Below are 17,596 nucleotides of genomic sequence, written 5' to 3' on the forward strand. Positions count from 1 at the left end.
GCAGCTACCAGTCTGGAGCACCCCCAGAGGAGAACCTTCTTTCTATAGCAGGAGAATGAGAAAGGACTCACATTCACAAAGTGTCTATTCTGCATGGAACATCTGAGAGGCACCTTTCAAATCTTAATTCACGTATTTCTCAAAATGCCCCTATGAGAGAATCATTATCTCTATTTTGTAGAAGAGGATACTGAGGCTCAGAGAGGTAAGGTCAACAGTCAAAGGTTCACAGAGCTAGTAATAAAAGTGATGGGGCCAGGATTTGAACCGGGTCTACCTGACTCCAGATCCCTGTCTTCACTAGACCAGATTACCCCTGTATGGATCTAATGAAGCTGACGGCATCCCAGAAGGTTAAGTGGTCTGGGCATCAAATTTATCTACAGGCTTACAAGTGAGGTTAGTGCCAAGGAGCTCTGGCCATTACAGGGCAACCTGTTAGCAAGAGACAGACATGAGGTCAGAGAGGCAGAAAAGAGGTCTCTGGAAAAGACGAAATTCAAAATTTTACATGCAGTTACCAGGCAGTAAGCTGACCATCTCCCGAGACCTGTCCTCTTTAAGGAGAAGGAAGTATAGTCAGCAGTTCTCAACCAGGTGTGATGAGTTAAGGTCCCTGGTCAAGAATTCACAGATCCTTCCCAAAGGCTAAGGATATATTACAGAACATGACTGTAAATGTTAGCACTGCTAGTAGAAAGCTGTGGACAAAAGTGACTGCAGGAGTCCAGGAACGTCACTTCCCTTTCCTTTCTCCACCTCCAGCTCAGTAAAGGAAACTTCTGTGGTGTCTTACAGGCAAAAAACTACCTCTCAGCCTCACCGGGGCCTGACTCCACCATATTTGCAGTCAGAAGACCTGGTCCAGTGCACTGACCCTGACCAGCTGTATGACACTCACTAAGTCAGACCTTTGAGCCTAAGTGTTTCCAGATATAAATGTAGGGAGAGAGGATAGCCTGCTTCACAGGGAGGTTGTATGGACGCTATGAGAAAATACACATGGGAAGAACCTGTTAGTGTAAAATGGCTTCATATGTAAGGAGGAGATGCTGGGACTCCTCGGGTACCTCACCTCATCACCTCTGTCCTGAGGGCTCAGCCCTTGTAGGAAAGACAAGGCAGTCCCGGTAGAGAGGTGGAAAAGGAAGCCATGATTTGGCTGTTATTCTTCCAAAGTCTCCCAGGCACAACTGAAACCTGCACAGAAGTATTTAATAGTTAAACTGGTAACAACAGTTGGAGAACATTTTTGTCCCCTTGCAGGATGGCCATCACCAAAATCAAGGTGTGAAAATCATTTAATTAGATCTACAGACATATATTTCGAGTGCTTCTCTAAGACAAATGTGTCGTTTTGATGGCATATTTGTGAGTTTTTAAAGTTTACTTTTCTCATGCATGGTAAAGCAAAAACTAGATTATTGGAATCATAATTGGATACTCTTGAAAGCAGCATGAATTGGTGCAGCCTTTTTGGCAGGCAATTAGAAAATATTGATTCAAATTTTAAATGGCAAACTACTTAAGCCAAAAGTCCCACTTTTAGGTGTCTACGCACAGAAAAATCTCACGCAGAAGTTCACAGGTGGGTGTAACAATCTCCATAGCAGCAGTGGTTGCAATGGCAAAAATCAGCAACAACCTGGGTGTCGACCAATCAGGGATGATTAAATAAGCTTAAAATGCACCCATACCATGGAGTACAACTGTTAAACATAATAAGGTACATTTATCTGTAGCTATCAACTTGAAAAGAAAACTATAATAATTGACAGTTGGCTAAAAAAAAAAAAAAGGAAAACTGCAGAACTGCAGGCATAGAGTCCTTTTCTACAAAAGTAAAAACGTGTACATTGGGCATGAGGACAAAGGAGGTAGGAGTTAAAGGGAAACAAGCAAATGAAAAAGTCGAGGACTATACCCAACAAAGCCTCAAAAGTGCCAATATTGGGGGAAGGTTGGGAGTGAGGAGGCGGGTGCCACAGAAGACCTTCTTCCTTTATGTTACTACACTTCAGGGTTGTCTAAATGTGTTACAAGTGTATACTCTTGCATACAATGAAAGCTCATAGAATAATAATAATTTTAAGATTTACGTTCAGGGACTCTGCTAAAGTAAACACTGCGGGCGCAGCAGCCGCACCGCCCCTCCCCCCAGCCTGGTCCTGTGCCCGCTCACTGGCTGGAAGGGGTACGGCTTGCCTGAGAAGAGCCTACGGATGGGGACGGTCTCCAGCACTGAGAATCCCAAACTCCTCACCTCCTTCAATAAGGATTCTGCCGAATTACAGTTATTTCAATGAGATGGCTAATAAAAAGGACTAAGTATCTTTAATTGTTCAAATTTACAACATCATAAATTACTGAATTAAAGCAGGTCACTTGTGTTCAACCTCCCTTAAATAGAAGCAATCAAAATTTATATCCTGCCTTATCCAACATTTTACATTGACTTATACGTCTTGCTGAAGACTTCCTAAAAATTATTGAGGAAAACCCACAGGGAGGAGAGAGAGTGACTCTACTAAACCCAAAAGAGCCTAAATAAAACACGACAGCCACTTGGCTTATCATAAAAATGACAACTTAGCAAGTGACATACTCTTCCTCTCTATGGTCAAAATTACTGGTAAAAATAATTCTAAACTGATGCACACTGTCTAAGAAATGTTGGTTACATTCAGCACAGACTACAAACTCAGTTACCTGCAGGCCATGTACAGGAGCAGGGGCTTGGGTGGGGCCGGCAACCGGAGAAACAGGTCCCCACAGGAGGGACTGCCATGCTTCATCACTGCCATGAGGGTCCAGCGCTGCTAGACCTCTGGATGTTTGTGAAAATCTGGAAATCCAGATTTCTAGATAATATCTATCAACTTTTAAATGTTACTCACTAATTTAAAGGTTTTAAAACATTGTGAGCGCTTAACAAAATACATCTGCAAGCCAGATGCAGCCAATGAGTAGAGAACTTTCAACCTCAGCCTAAAAGTATCTACATTTTAAATTTTCGTTCGATTTCATTTTTGGAAGGATGGGAGGAGGCAATGAAACGGTATGGGATGGAGATAAATACAAGCGAGACAAGCAGTTGATGTTCAGAAAATATTTCTAATATACCTGAGAAAACAATGGAATTTGTCTACATCGAATGCTGAATACACTGCTTCCATTTCTTCAGCTATATTAGCTACAAAACTCTGAGAGTAAGAATTTCTCAAGCAAATTTGTCCTAAGCAAATGCCCACAATTTACTATCAATGAACTTACCAGAACTTACTATACCACTATGTATTAAACATTTACCATGAAAAACTTAAAATAATAGGAGCAACCACAGAACCGCTGCTCTGTGCCAGGTGCTGTTCAGACATTTGGCACCTGGAATGGGCAATGTGGGTCACAGAGCCTCTGGGCAAGATTCCAGTGCAGGCCTGTCTGACAAATCTTCCTCCAAAACGAAAAACAAAAACAATAAAGAACTTAGACTCAACATCATAAAATTGCTCTCAGTCATTTTTTTCAAAGCCAAAAAAATAAAAGATATTTGTGCTAATAATAATGTCTGCACCCAATTTGTATTTCACAAAGTGCTCTTCCTACACAACCACCTCATCTACTCCTTGAAGCCTTTAACTGTGCATTTCAGACTTTGTATATTGTCCAAAGTCTTCTTACAGTTACCGACAATGCTACTTTTTAAAAAAACAACAGTAAAATGATAGCAAATATTTGGCATTTTCTTCACACTGTGCATAGGGCTAAGCATGTTTTCATTTCACCCTCACAAGAACCTCACAGAGGTGATTACTATGAACATCATCCCATTTTACAGGTGAGAAAACTGAGGCTTAGTGCGGGTGGTTTGTCTTAAGCCCCACCACTAGTAGGTGCAGAGCTGATACTGTGAAGCAGGTCTGCCTCCAGGGGCTGAGACCAGTGTGCTGGGTGGCCCAGAGGCCATCTGCTGTGAGCTGATCTCAGTTTGTTCCCAGCAAATGCACGGAAGCTGTGGCTAACGTCCTCCTGCTCCCCACCCCCACCCCTACCCATGCCCACTTTCCCCACTTGGTCAGAAGCCATTTTTAATTTTAATTTTTCCCACTGAAAACCAGTATGAGTCACTCGGAGCCCAGCCAGCCAGGCCCTGGAGGCCTGGTGAGGTGCCCCTGGGGGGCCGGGCTTCCCTGTTGCCAGCCCGGGCAGAGTAGCCTGGTACCCTGCCAGGCTGCTGGGGTCTAAATGGGGCTTTCACATCACCGCTGTCTGAATGGGGTCTGCGCAGGGGGTCCTGATAGTCACAACAACCATTATGAAACGGTCGCAGGAGTACCAAAGTGGGGATGGGGAAAAGGGGAGCCGCCTTCCGCTGGAGAGAAGAGGACAAGCTCTGAAATATCTATTATCCAGAGCCCCACATAACACCCCTGAGAGAGGGAGGCACGGTCTCTAACGTGCATGAGGATACATTATGCAAGTAAAAACATCGGGCAAGAAACACAAACACACCCCCCATACGTACTCACCAGCACAGGCACCCACACACACACTCGGAATCACGGAGTAGCTGCTCTTAGGGCAGTTACTTCTGTCCTCTTATCCCCTCTGTGGCCCCCTCAGCCCTGACCATACAAGACGCTGCCCTGCCACAGAGGCCATACCAGGGATGGCCCTGAGTGGCTGGGGAAGGACGAGGAGGCAGGTGCGCAGGTCAGGATGGCCCGTGGTGGTCAGGGCCATCCCGTGTGTGTGCAGGTCCGGAGGAGCAGAGGGAGGGCGAGGGCTCTGTCCCGGGGGAAGAAAGGGGTCCGCTTCCTTACACAAGGATGAGGATGGGTTCACAAGGTGGAGGAAAGACAAAGGGACAGACCCTGCTAGGGACAGACGCTTGCTTAGCACCACTGGCTCCAACGTGGACACAGGAGGGGAGGGTGTGGGCTAAACTGTGGGGACCCCCCAGGGCATTCATGGTCACAGCCCAGACTCCTGCGATGCAAGGGGCAAAGAGAGCCAGCGGGTGAGCAGCTGTCTGGATGGCAGGCTGTTGGTCAACCCTGTGTTAAGCGCCTGCCTAGAGCTTGGGCTCCTGCCGTCCTGGGGCTCACCAGGCTACCCAGAGGGGGAACGAGCATTCATTCAACTATAACCACATGAACAAATGTAAAACCGCCTCTGGGATGAGTGTTGAGAGTGAGCAGGAGGATGGGCTGCTGAACGCCTGGCAGAGGGGCCCGTGGAGTAGAGAAGAATGGGTAGGCGCGAAGACCCAGTCAGGTGCCCGGGGGGAACCCTGCTTGCATGCCCCCAACTGACCTGAGCCTCGGTTTTTCTGAAAGGTATCTTTGGGGTAATAATAACCCTGACCTCAGCCAACACCTACTGAGGCCCTAATACTAAGTGGTTACCCACCACGCACTTTGACCGTGCCTGGCCCACGGTGAGCGATCACTACGCAGTATCGAGTGATACCAGCAATGGTGATGATAAGACCTAGGTTTCTTATCAAGGAGGTCAGGAAGGCGTCCCAAGAAGAAGCTAATCAGCTGATATCTGAAGGCTGAATGGACACGAACCAGGCAAACCAGAAGGCAAGCGCATTCCATGCTGAGGGAAGAGCTTCTGGACAGTCCCCGCAAGGGAAAGCAGCCGCATCATCAGTATTTGCAGGCCAGGAGAGCAGCCCCAAGTGCCCGCGGGAGCACCCTGGTCAGCAGGATGCCTCTGTGCTGAGAATGGCTTCTTTTTCAAGGAAGCCCTCCCAGACTACGGTGACCCTCCAAAGAAAACCTGCGTTCTCGGCGCAATCTCCCAGTTCTGTGGCAGAATCAGGACGTGAAGGAGAGGCTAGAGCATCTAGCTGAAAGCCCCACGTGAAAACAGGAGGAGGTACCGGCTAGCACCCAGGAACATCTCAGCAGCTCCCTCAGGGAGTACAGACACTGACCTGGCACCCCTGGGCTCGAAGCCTCTACCTAGTTGCTGCTCCTCGGTATTCACTAAGGACTTTACGAGGTTCCAAGTGAAGATAAAGATGCCACTGGGCACCTCCACAAAGGACTACTAGCTATCCTTATCCCCTGGCCAGAAGAGCGCTCTCAGCTGGACCGTGCAAGGGAAAAGCTGTCCGTGGTTAGCAAGAATCATCATTTTGGCTAATTTAGGAAATTTGGGATTCATCCAGGAGCTGGGTGGACCTCATTCCTCAGCATTCCTTGATGGACTATTATTCATTTTGAATTGCTTTACTATCCCATCAACAACAGGAGTTTAAAATTTTTAAAAAGTCAGGGGCAAAGCATATAGGGAACTTATATTCCCGAGCCCTCGGTAGGCTTGGAGACGCAACAGGCCACCACAAACACAAGCCCATAACAACCTCTCCTGCCATCAAAACTGAGAAGTGGGGAGGCCTCACCCAACTCAATAGCCAATGAACCTCCAATTTCAAATACATTTGATCACGTTATAAATCTATTGTTTGGCTGCACAAACAGACTTTGCTATCCCTACTCTTTCAACAAACACTTCCTGAGCCAGGTGCCTTGTGCTGGCCCTGAGAACCCAGAGATTGTGTGTGTGTGTGTGTGTGTGTGTGTGTGGTCCCCACCCTTAAGGAGCTCAGTTTACTGAGCATAACAGATAGTAAATCAACAGCTATGCCGATAAGTGCTTTGGGAGAGAGAGTAATGCAGGGTGTTCTGGGAGCCAGGAGGAAGGTCATCTCCAGGTCACAGAGAAGTGCAGGGTGGGGAAGGAAGGTGTCCAGAAGAGCAGAAACCTGAGCTGAGTTACCGAAATGGGGAGCAGGGGTAAGGTCATTCCCAGGAAAGGGCCCAGTTCTGGCAAAGGCACCAAGAGGTGAGGGCTGTTGAGAGGCTGGGCTGAGGTTAGAAACAGGGGTTAGGGAAAAAGTGAAATGGGGAAGGTGGCCAAAGGTCCGTTATGAAAAGTTGGCAGGGCCACTGAGGGGGCCTAGGTTCTACTCTATAAGCAATGAGGAGCCCCTGGAGAGTTTTAAGCAGAAGAAAGCCGTGACAGATGTGTGAGTTAGAAAATCATGCTGCTAGGAGGTGAGGGTGGATGAAGGAGGACAAAAGTGGCCCCAGGGAGACCAACGAAGAGGCCGTGGAAACAATCCAAACGAGGAGTCCTAAATGAGCGAGTGCCGAGGGAGAAGGAAGGAGGGAGTGATAAACTAGAAGACGGGCTCTTCCGGACCAGGTAACCGATGGAAGATGCCCGTTGAGGGAAAGGACAAAGCCAAGAACGACTCCTGCAGTTGACATGACTGAGGGGGTGTAGTCCCACCCAAGACAGGCACCACGGGGAGACAGACACCCTGTGTACTCGGCGAGGGATGACTTGGAGGGGCCCGCAGGACAGCAGCTAGGAGGGAGGGCTAGGAGGAGGTTCTGGGCTGGATCTGCAGAGCCAGGTGACTTCGGGATGGAGGTGAGCAGTGGGTGAGCTCACCGGGGAAGAATACTGGGACCTGAAAGGGATCAAGCAAAACCTTATTAAGTTAAAGACAGAGAAAAGAGAACTGGCACAGCAGCCCCGGGAGGCGAGGTATACAGGGCTGGAGGAGAGCCAGGGGAGGCCAGGCCAGACAGGAGGGTGAGCAGAGGAGAGGGGCTGGGAGGGGAGGGCTCAGCCCCACCAGAGGCAGGAGCCCCTCTGGCCCCAAGAGGGAGCTCTTGCGGGCGGGAGCAGTTAGCTGGGTGTTATCAACCACAGCCAAGCAGAAGAATTAAAACGGAGCATGGACAGCTCCGATGACATACCCGCAGTCACCCCAGAGAGCACTGCGATGACTTTTCTCAGAGCATCAGCGTGCCTGCCTGACCTTAGGCTGCACATCTCACCCATCTATTCTGTGTCTCTCCCGCTGGCTCGTCTGCCTCATGAGGACAGAACCCATCCTGCGTCACCTCCAAAACAGCAGTGCCGAGGGCAGTGCCTGGCACGCAGAGGTGAAGCTCCTCGTCCCAAGTCGCCTGGCTCCCTGGATACAACAAATATTCAGTGAGCACATGCTACACACCCAATACCGGGCTGCACGCTGCGGGTATGGTGGGAAACAAGACAACACAGGAGCTTGAAGTCGGAGGTGAGCAGAGAGAAATGCAAGAATTTAAACAAAACGCAGATTATAACTGCCGTAGAGCTAGGACTGGAATCTGACTGTCATGCCTTCTAGTGAGATTTCCTTTCCAAGCCCGAGGCTGCCACCTTCTCCAACTAAAGGAAAATTTCAGCTGGGGAAACAGTTAAAGTAAGTGTTTGAAGTTTGGCCTTAGTCTCTTCCAGGCAGCCCACACTTCTTCCACCCTTTAATAGACTCCTAAGAAGCAGGAACACCCGCCACAGGCTCTGAATATTTAACCTTAAGAGCTCATTCTGTCTCCCATCCTTCTACATAAGCTGGAGGAGAAATTCCAGACTTAGGTGGAGAAAACAGAAAATGGCACAAACTAGGGGTCAGAGAGGTCTGGGTTCAAATCCCTTGTAACCTCGGACAGGTTACTCAGCCTCTTGTGATTTGATTTCCTTATTGCTGAAGTGGGAACTCTAATTCATCTGTCATAGGTTGTTGCAAAGATGAAATAAAATGATGCCCACAGAGCGCTCAGCACTGTGCCTGGGACATAGTGAGACTTCACTAAACGGAGGCTCCAAACCAGTTCCACCTGTTGCCTTTATGACTCCATCTCTAACTGCTATATTGGCGAAAACTGAGCCAAAAACGACTCAGAATTCAAACCGAAGAACATGCACTCAAAATGCCCAGAGCGTACACTGCTATCTAGTTGAGTGACTTGAGGAATTATCTCAAGTTCCCATACTCGGACAGACTCTGCAGTAAGGAGTTTCATTTCCATTTCTTGCTCTACCTTATTATCTCTTCCAATTCAGGCAAGTGCAACTATATTTCCCCAACAGATCACATCTTGTCTCATGGCAAGGATCCAAACATGGGCTGGATTCCGCTGGTGCAAGTTGTGGCAGAGCCCGGAACACCACACCTCAAAGAAAGCGTAAGAACACAATCGCAAGCCCAAGGTACACACGAACTCCCAAACACACTTGGCTCCAGAGAAGGACAAGAGAACTGGTCGCGGCATGCTTCGCTTGCCTCAAAGCTAAAGAAAAGGTTATTTTGGCATGCAGATGCTGAAATCTTTGTGCCTCCCTTCTTTTCACCACCCAAACTCTCCGTAAGTGGTCTCTTTCACTGTCTCTGACTCTTCATCCGTCATTTAGGATGGACCCTGTGCAAACTGGCTTCCTCCCCTCTTCCTCTCTCCTCGCACCACATTCGCAAGGCCAGCTGCAACCACCTTGTCACCAATTCAGCAGCCTTCCCTCAGGTCCCTTCGGCCTGGTCTCTGCTGCCCCATCCTCCTCTCTTCCTGGGACTCTTTCCTCCTTGGCTTCTGGTCCTCTTCCAGCTTCTGCTTCCCATCCCAGAGTTATGTACATTCCCTAAGGCTCATCATGGGCAGAACTTATTAATCCTATGGCTTCTGTTCCACATCTCTAGGCCTACCCTTCCCAGTCCAGCCTTCAGCCCTGCATTTCTAATTGTCTACTTGACATGTCCTGTGGATGAACCACTACCATCTCGAATTCAGTGTATCTAAAACTGGATGCATCAACTGCCCTTCTCCACCCCCAGCAGCCACATTTCTGTCAATGGTACCATTGTGAACTACCAAGTTTAAACTGTCATCTTCTTTGGCTCCTGTCTTTAAAATCTAAGAAGACCATAAATCTTATGGTTCTCCCTTTGCAGTATCTCTTCTATTGGTCTTTTGCTCCATTTTAAGTACTGTTAATCACATGACCTCACGCCTAGCTCTCTGCTGCTGCCTTGGAACACAGCCCATGCTTCTCGTCCAGCTATCGGATGAATGCTCCTAACGTGTCACTTCGGCCATTTCACTTCTTTGCCCAAATAACTTCAATGGCTTCGCACTGCCTTCAGGACAAAGTCCAAGTGCCTTAGCCCAGCATTCAGGGTCTAGAAAAGGAGTGGGCAAATATAGCCCACAGGCCAAATCTGGCCTGTAAATAAAGCTTTATTGGAACACAGCCACACCATCATGTATACATTATCGATGGCTGCTTTCCTACTACAATGGCAGAGCTGAATAGCTATGACAGAGACCATACGGCCTAGGAAGCCAAAAATATTTACCATCTTGATCCTGTACAGAAAAAGTTAGCTGACCCTGGTCTAGAACAGAATAATCAGCCACCAGCAGATCTTGCAGAAGTGCTTACTCACCACTCCTCTGGATGAAGTTTTTGTTTCTACGGGTCTCCGCTGAGCCCACTTTCTTCACATCTTACACACACCGTCTCAAGCCTTAAAAGCTTATTTCACTCCCCCCTGGGCTTGTCTATCCTTCAAAACACAGCCATAGCTCCTCCTCTCTGTGAGGCCAGCTGCATCCATCCCCTCTACCCCTGGGTGTTTCTCCTCTGGCCTCTCTCGCTGCAACTACCACAGAAACCTACAGTGAGGTCCACTTCGCCTATGGATCTTGGCCACCTATACTGTAGGCTTCTCTAGGGTCCAGGTTTGGCACCCTTCACAGAGCAGTACCAATGTTAACTACCTTGCCCTTCATTCCAAGTACCACTCCTTGACAGCATAATTCGGTAAGAAGGCATCAAACAAACTTACCAATGCAGGCCTAGCATTCCACATTTGAAAAGTTAAGCTTGGGTCCAAAAGCATGCACTCTAGCCAGCACCACCTAAAAGCCAATGAAATAAGAGTTTAGTTTTAAAAGAGAATATTTACACATTTTCTTTAAATTTACAACTCCCAGTAAGTTTTGATTTACTGTGTTCCCAGAATGTCCATCTCTGTTTCTCTGCCTAGAAAATACTGCTCACCCTTCAAATCCACCAGACAGTCTTTCCCTGGAAGCTGCCCCAGTGTCCCAAACAGGCCAGGCACCCCCTCCTCTCTGGCTCCCATGGAACTCTGGTGAGATGTTTGTGGTAACACATGATACAATGTAGCATACCTTCTTATTTGGGAACGAGGGTCCCCAGACCGTAGGCCTATCAAGAGAAGAGATCTGGTAAATTCACTCCTTCCCTTACCCCCACTGCCTAGAATACTACAGGCATTTAGATAGTCCTCAATAAATATTTGTAAAATGGGTGGCAAAATAACCTACTTAATTCATGAACACATGCCCAGGTATCTAAAATTCTGCTAGGCCACAATTTGCATCAGAGAAATGCATGCTTCAATCCCACTGCCTTTAATAGGCAAGGGTTTAACAGGAAGGACTAATGAGATTAAGCTTCTAAATGCACACCTTTGGAATGACACTCCCCTGGGCAGCAAGCTTCAGAGGCTCCCAGAAGGAACCTAGGAAGGCAAGCCCAACTCCACAGCCGGGCTGCCAGGCCTGCACCAACTGGCCCAGCCGAGTCTGCAGCCTCAGCTCGTGTGGTCTCCCCCGGTGGACCCTTCCATTCAGACAGATAGGACGGGTGGCCAGACCCTCCGCTCAGCATTCCTTCCAGATGATGTCTTCCTCCCCTTCACTCCACATTATCTCCTTCTACTGAAATGACCTCCATTTCTATCACATTCCAGACCAAGGTCATGATGGAGCCCAATAAGACTTTCTGTTTCCTTTCCAATTTTGTGTGGGTGGGGGGGCACATGACAAAATTTACAAGCTTAACCATTTTTAAGTGTGCAGCTCAGTGGTGTTACACACATTCACATTGCTATGCGACCACCACCATCCATCTCCAGAACTCTTTTTTTAATCTGCAAAACTGAAACTTTATACCCCTTAAACAACAACTCTACCTTCTCCCTTCCTCCCAGTCCATGGGCACCCAAAAACTTTCTGTGGATTGATTAATGAATGAATGAACAAAGACATGAATGAATCTGACCTCAAGCCTCCCCACAAAAGCCAGAAGAACTGTCTCTTTCTGCTGGACTCCCACGGTACTATCTTCACATCTTTCTCAGACTCATTTCAATCAATCTTAAATAACCCTTTTTTGCACCCTCGTATTCCCCTTCGAGGTGGGAACTACAACTTATTTGAAAGGCTAAGCTTGGGTCCAAGAGCATGCATTTAACTTCTCCTCCAGGTTGTTAGATCCAACGGGCAACAGTCCGAGTCCTCCTCTTACAGCTTTTGCTACCAGTGAATCATTCCCTCTTGTCTGAGTACTCTCTTCACTTGGCTTCCAGGCTAGCACTCTGGGTTTTCCATCCACCTCACTGGCTGTTCTTTCCCTCTGCTGGTCCTTCCTCATCTCCCCACCTCTTACTGTCAGGGTGCCCCAGGGCTCGGTCCTAGTTTTCCACTCTTCTCTGTATTCCTTCAGTTGCCCTGGGTGATCTCACCTAGTCTCATATCACCTACGTGCTGAGGATGCCCAGATTACTCTCCAAGCGTGGACCTCTCCTCCAGACTCCTGGCTAGTATATCCTACAGCCTGCTTCAGGTAACATGTCAAGTGGACAGGAGGTCTGTGTGAGACATGTTCCACGTCTCAAACCTGACATGTCTCACACAGACCCCGACCTTCCCTCAGACCTGCTCCTCCCAGAATCTCACCCATCTCAGCTTAAGGCCATGGTCTGCCAGTTGCCCAGGCCAAAGGCTTGCAGTCATTCTCATCTCCTCTCTTTCTCTCTTACACTCTATCCAATCCTCACCAAAACTGGTTTTTACCTTCAAAATATATTCAGAATGTGACCATTTCTCACCTCCTCCAGCATTACCATCCTAGATTATTGCAATAGCCTCCTAATTGGTGTCCCTGCTTTCCCTACTTCTATTTTTGGTGTCACTCCCACCTCCATCCATAGCCTATTCTCAATACAGGAGGGAATCTGTGACAACATAAGTCAGATTATGTCATTTCTTTGCTTAAAATTCTTACAAGCCTTTCCAGCAAGGACAATGCCAAAGGGATAAATATTTCCAAAGGAGACCTGCAGGCCCTGGGGCAGGCTGGTGGGGGAGGCACGGTCTTCAGGCCGGTATCCTCCTCCCAACCCTCTATTTCTCGACTGGCAATCCTGATACAGCTCCTATTATCTGATTCCTTAAAGAAAGGAAACTTTTTAAGGGGAGACAAATACAATCAATCACTTTCCTCTTCCAGTTAGGACACCACAAGAAGCAATACCACTCACATTTCTTAAGAAGCAATAAAAAAGCTATGTCGAGTCTGCCACCACTTAATAACTAGTGTCCAAAGAGAAAGCTTGCCTCCCAGAGAACAGGTGTTACCCCCTTGGTGCTGCTGGTGTGTCCTCCTGAAGCCCCCTTCTCCCTGTACCCTCCAGCTGGTCACCACACCCTATTGGCCTAATTGTCTCCAGACTCTAACCCCCTCCTCAACGTCCCTGATGCTGTGGCTACAGGTGAAGTCCAGATGAAATAAAAATCCAAGGACTTCAATTAACTGAGGTCTCTGTTCTCCCCAGAATTACAGCAGCAGCCTCTCTACCAGTCTCCCAGCTCTACTCATTTAATTATTTCCAACTACAACTTTACACAGTGATGATTTTAAGAAAACCTAAATTTGATCAAGTCCCCTGCTTTAAAACTCTCCATAGAGTTCCTACATTGCCAGACTATAAATTCTTCAAAAGATATTACAGTAAACCATAGTAAATATTCTTTTCTATCTTCCCTAGATGCTTTTTTTCTGCCTTCTTCTTTAAAAGATCTTGCTTGGGAGTTCCCTGGTGGCTAGCGGTTAGGATTCTGAGCTTTCACTGCCATGTCCCAGGTTCAATCCCTAGTTGGGGAACTGAGATCCTGCAAGCTGTGCAGCATGGCCAAGAAAAAAAGAAAAAGAAAGGAAAAAAAAAAAAAAAAAGGCCTGGCTTGATCCAACAGGGGTGGGTAAACCACCCAGCTGAGATTAGAGCAGTCCACTCCCTGCAACAGTGATAGGTCAGAAAGGACAAGCACATCACCAAACTGCGCCAACCAGAGCCTTTCTCTAGAATTCACATATGGATGCAGAGCAAGGAGTTCTCCCTTCACTGGGACTGCTAAGCTGGGGCTGTCAGCAGCGGTGCCCCCCAGGGAGGGTGGCCTGTCTGAGGTAGGAAAGACTGACGTTAACACACAAAGAAAGGAAGTCGCCAGATGGACCACCAGCAGCATCAATTCCTGTTCCGGAACCTCTTGCTTCTGTGAACTCCTACAGCATCCTTCCCAGTTATGGAACCAATAACTACCCACTTATGCCTCAGCTGGCTGGAGCCCCAACAGGCCGGCCATGATGCTTCCCGCATCTGTGCCTTTCCCTACATTGTTCCCTCTGCCCAGAACGCGTGCTCCTTGGGTTTCACACAGCAGCCAGGCTTCCTCTGTGGAGCCGGGCCCTGCAGGGAAGTACAGTTAATCCAATCTTTCAGACATGCTCTAAAAGGCCTAGAACATACCCACTCTGTTACACTTACACCCCTCCCCTGTCTCCCCAGTCTCCTAGCTAGCTGCCCAAACTAGAAACCTCAGACTCACCTGGTATCCTCGGACTTCCTCGTGGCTCACGTGAACTCCCCCTTCTTCCTTTCTGCCCCATGTCAGCTGTCACAGTCCAGAACCTCCTCCTCTCCTCCCTGGGCCCAGGCACCAGCTTCCCCATCTCTCTGCCACTCCCCACTCCCCACTCCCCGCCATCCCTCCACAGTGCTACAGAGCTGAACCTCCAACAGCCCTCCTACCACCTACAGAGTCAAACCAATGGTGTGAAGGCCCTTCACACACGAGCTTCAACCCAATCCTCTAATTTCTCCCAACCACTTCCACTTTCAGGAGGATGCAATAGACACACTTTTCCCTATTCCACCTGCTGTGTACAACGAAAACCCCTGCACATGAAACGTAAAACAAATGCGAGAGGACTCTGAAAGGCAGAGTGAAGAAGGCAGACCAGTGAGGGGCCTCAGGCCCCAAGGAAGGACACCGTGGTGAGCAGCCTGCATTTTCTTTTTGCCTCACTTGCAACGGAAGAACCCGGAGATGTCAACAAGCACAGACAAAAAAGGCTCCAACAAAAGCTTGCTGCCTCGAGCAAGACAGACAACTTTTAGATAATAATCGCTCTGTATCAGCCAAACACCACAGAAAATCCCATGGTCCCACCCACACCCATACAACAAAGTGCAAATGACATCTGCAGAGAAACGTCTACAGCTCAGCATATACTTGATGGTGAAAGGCTGAATGCTGCCCCCGCAAGATTAGGAACAGGCAATGTTGTCCACTCTCACCACTCGTACTCAGCAAAGTGCTCCAAGTCCCAGCCAGTTCAAGAGGCAACAAAAGCAAATGAAACAAACAGGCTGGAAAGGAAGAAATAAAACTATCATCTCTATTTGTAGATGATATGATTGTCTAGACAGAAAATCCTACAGAATATACCAAAAAAAAAAAAATGCCTATGACTAACTACTGAATTTATCAAGGAGGTAGGATACAAAATAAAAATTAAAAATCAATTGTTTTTCTATATGCTAGCAATGAACATATGGACACTGAAATTAAAACAGTACCATTCACAATCACTAAAAAAAGAAAAGAAAAAGAAATACTTAGGTGTAAAGAAGATTTCTTCCAGGAAATCATTCTATGATCTAGCCACACAGGTCACTCTGCCAGGAGGGCAGGAACAGTGCATCTGTTTCCCTTTCCAATGAAACCAAACACCCAAAATACCAAAACTACAATACCCAGCCAGTGGCCAGCACCAGGTAGGCAAGCAATATTTGTTGCCACAGCTCATACCCTCCTGCTCTGTTTAAGACAGACTTTCTTCCCCTTATGCTCCCAGTGGGAGCACCCTCTACTAAAAAATTCCATCTCTCATTTCTGCTTTGGCAGGTCATGATTGCCAAGGAAGAACCAGGAAAACTGTTTCCACCTCCAGTCCCAAACAGACTTATGTTCTTACATTACACACAGCATGGATTACAAGTGGCCTCTGCAAGCATCTCTTGGTTACCCAGGGGGGCGTTGAACCCCTTCCACATCAGTGCAAGAGGCCCCAAGACTTGGCCCAAAGATCCCAGGCAATGAGGTGAGACCACTCCAGTGTTGTCTGATCCAGGCTCTGTGCTGGGACGAGCTACAGATGTCCTCCCTCTGTCTGAAAGCTCAGTTGCGGGAAAGAATTGTCTGTCTGTGCTAAAGAAAGTACTGTGAAGAAGAGGCTATGCGAGATAGGTCAGGGCCCAGAGGGCGTCCCGATAGCTTTTTTCAAAAACGTTCCCCCTGCTTTTACTTCTGAGGGTAGGAAGTGAGTCTAACAGTCATTAAGCAAAAGCTCAAATCTCAGAACCACCCTGACCCCTCCCTCCCTGTCACACCCCACCACCAATCCCACAGCAAGACCTGTTGTTCCGTTTTCAGAGTAGATCTCATACCCAGCCACCTCGCAGCGTCTCCACCATCACCCCCATTCGGGACCTGGCTGCTCTCATCACTGGCTGGACAGTGCCAGCAGACGCGACGTTCTCCCTGCGTCCTCCCTCAACACGGCAGTCAGGGCGCTCCTTTCGAGACATAACTCGGATCGTGCCATTCCTCTCTCAAAGCCCTGAAATGTCCGTGGCTCTCCTTGTCACTCACAGTGCAACCAAGTCCTGACAATGACCCTAATGGCCTGGCCCCCGTGCTTCTCTGCCCTTACTTTCTACCACGTCCTCAGCTTCTCCTCACTCCACTCCGGGCACCCCGGCCACCTTCGACCTGCTGTTCCCATGGCCTGATGCTCTTCCCCAGTTAAACCCGTGACTCACTCCTTCACCCTATTCACCATGGCACACGCTATACTTCGAGTTCACCAAAGCCCATGTCCTTTCTCTTGTGAGCACATTTCCCAGCTTCCCTTACAGGGAGGAGTGCACATGCGACCGAGTTCTGACCAATGGGTAGTAGGGCTGCCACGCTTCTTCCAGAATGGCCCACGAAAACCTCCCCACAAAGTTCTCTCTTTCTCCTCACTCACCAGCTGAATGAAAAGGGATCTGAGGGTCTTGAAGAGGGCAGAGTCACATGACAGAAGGAGTGTGGGTCCCTCAATAACCACCAGGAAGGATGCCTGCTAACCAGGAACAGCCACACTGGAACTTTTTCTGTACGAGAAATAAGTTTTCTTGGGCTGATACACTGAGATTTAGAGGTCTGTTTGCTACTTGACCTAACAATTTGGTCTTCTTCTCAATGGAACTTTCTTTGATTACTCTACTTAAAATCCTCCCAACACGTCTTAGCTGACCTCCTTGCTTTGTTTTTCTCCCTAGTCCTTATTACCATATAGCGTACTGTATATTTTATTTATTTATTTATTCTCTATCTCCCCACATTTGAATGTAAGCCAAGAGCAGGAATTTTTGCTTTTCTTTTCCCTTTGTTGTATCCCCAGGGTCTAGAACAGTGCTTGGCATGTTGTGGACAATCATGTGTTGCTGAATGAAGGAATAAATGAATGTATGAATGGACTGCTTGGGCTCCAAGGTCAGAAAGGCCTGGTTGGAGGCCCAACCTGCCATTTACTACCTGTGTGACCT

The 17,596-nt window shown here is 48.0% G+C and overlaps 1 protein-coding gene across 7 annotated transcripts in view; it reads right to left on the reverse strand.

Moving 5' to 3' along the window:
• BMAL1 (basic helix-loop-helix ARNT like 1) overlaps positions 1 to 17,596 on the reverse strand; it is a 100,434-nt gene that overhangs the window by 59,218 nt on the left and 23,620 nt on the right. For 3 of the 7 annotated variants that reach the window (XM_057749421.1, XM_057749417.1, XM_057749414.1), the window contains exon 2: positions 10,697 to 10,769. The exons of 2 other annotated variants lie outside the window; for them this stretch is intronic. The gene's annotated coding sequence lies outside the window, so the exon portion shown is untranslated. Of the gene's footprint in view, positions 1 to 10,696; positions 10,770 to 14,546; positions 15,153 to 17,596 lie in introns of those variants that run through there. 2 more of the 7 variants (XM_057749415.1, XM_057749422.1) reach the window with 2 other exon arrangements.

Source organism: Hippopotamus amphibius, chromosome 9 (genome assembly GCF_030028045.1).
Source record: "Hippopotamus amphibius kiboko isolate mHipAmp2 chromosome 9, mHipAmp2.hap2, whole genome shotgun sequence".
NCBI classification, from domain to species: domain Eukaryota; kingdom Metazoa; phylum Chordata; class Mammalia; order Artiodactyla; family Hippopotamidae; genus Hippopotamus; species Hippopotamus amphibius.